Raw genomic sequence first — 1,547 nt, forward strand, 5'->3', positions numbered from 1 at the left:
TGGGGCGAGATGCGCGAGCATTTCGTCGCCAATTTCCAAGGCACTCGTGACCGCCCACCTGCCGCGGGTGACCTGCAGCGCATCAAGCAACAGCCTTGGGAGACCCTGCAGAAGTACATCCAACGCTTCAACAGGGTTTGCCTCAAGATCCCAAGGTTTCTGACGAAGCCATCATCTCGGCGTTCTCCGATGGCGTCCGCGATGTCAAGATGAAGGAGGAGCTCGCCATCCACAAGGATTTGTGCACGGCCCTAGAGATGTTCAACATGGCTGCCAAGTGCGCGAGGGCTGAGGAGGGGCGCCTCTCCCTCCTCGAGCTCCCGGCTTCCGACCTAGAAGGCAAGAAGGCCAAGACCAAGGACATGAAGCACAAGGGGGCAGCCATGCTCGTGGCTGAACCAGAGATGAAGCGCGGCTGCGACCATACTGAGTCATCCAAGGCCAGCCGCCCGTTCTACGCCTTCCACAACGTACACAGCCACAACACCAATGACTATCAGGAGCTCAGGGTCATCTGCGACGGGCGCTTCGGTCGACGCCATGAGCGCAACGACCGAGGCTATGGCCAAGGAGGAGCCATAAGTGGAGGATGTTGGGACGACCGCGGCCCCCGGCAGGAGTGGCGCGACCAGTCATGTGAGGATCGTTGGCAAGGCTAGCCTCGCGAGGGCATCTGGAGAGACTAGCCTCATCAGGACCGTCCTTAGGGCAACGCCGGCCTCCCTCCGCTACCACCACCACCAAGAAGGAATGACGACCACCACCAAGACGAGGGGGATGGGGGCTTCCAGGAGTCTCGCGCCATCACCTGCATCTTGGGTGGCGCTCAAGCCCCAGCCTCCCACCGCATCTTCAAGCAGTTTGCTCGCGAGGTGAACGCAGCCCTCCCTAGACTTGAGGCCACACGTCCGCTCAGGTGGTCCAAGTGCACCATCACCTTCAGCTCGTCCGACTAGCTCAAGTACACGGCAACTACCAGCGCTCTCCTGATGCTTTGCTCACCCGTCATCAGCAATGTCCTTGTCACCAAGACCCTTATCGATGGCAGCGCGAGACTCAATGTTCTTTCCATTGAGACATTCGACCGCCTCCAAGTGTTGTTTGATCAGCTGCAGCCCACCAAGCCCTTCTCAGGAGTGACCGATGGCTCCACCACCCCAATAAGGCAGATAAACCTCCCTGTCACCTTCGGCCAGCGCGACAACTACCGCACCAAGCTCATCGACTTCAACATCGCCCACATCCGTCTGCCGTACAATGCCATCCTTGGATATCCGGCCCTGGCCAAGTTCATGGCTGTGACCCACCACGGCTACAACGTCCTCAAGGATGCCAGGAAGCTGCGGCGTTATCATGGTCGCCTGCGAGGAGAAGGCCGCGGTGTGCTCCCTTGAGCGTGCCTACCAGGCTACGACAGTTGAAGACCTAGACAACAAAGGCACCATCTACCCTCCTAAGGCAGTACCCAAGAAGAAGAAGCAGTTGCTTCACCAAGGGCCTCAGGAAAGCGGTGTCTCTAGTGGCACCACCTCAGGACCAGCGCTCGC

Source organism: Triticum urartu, chromosome 4A (assembly GCF_056163025.1).
Source record: "Triticum urartu cultivar PI428250 chromosome 4A, HENAU_Tu73, whole genome shotgun sequence".
NCBI classification, from domain to species: Eukaryota; Viridiplantae; Streptophyta; class Magnoliopsida; order Poales; family Poaceae; genus Triticum; species Triticum urartu.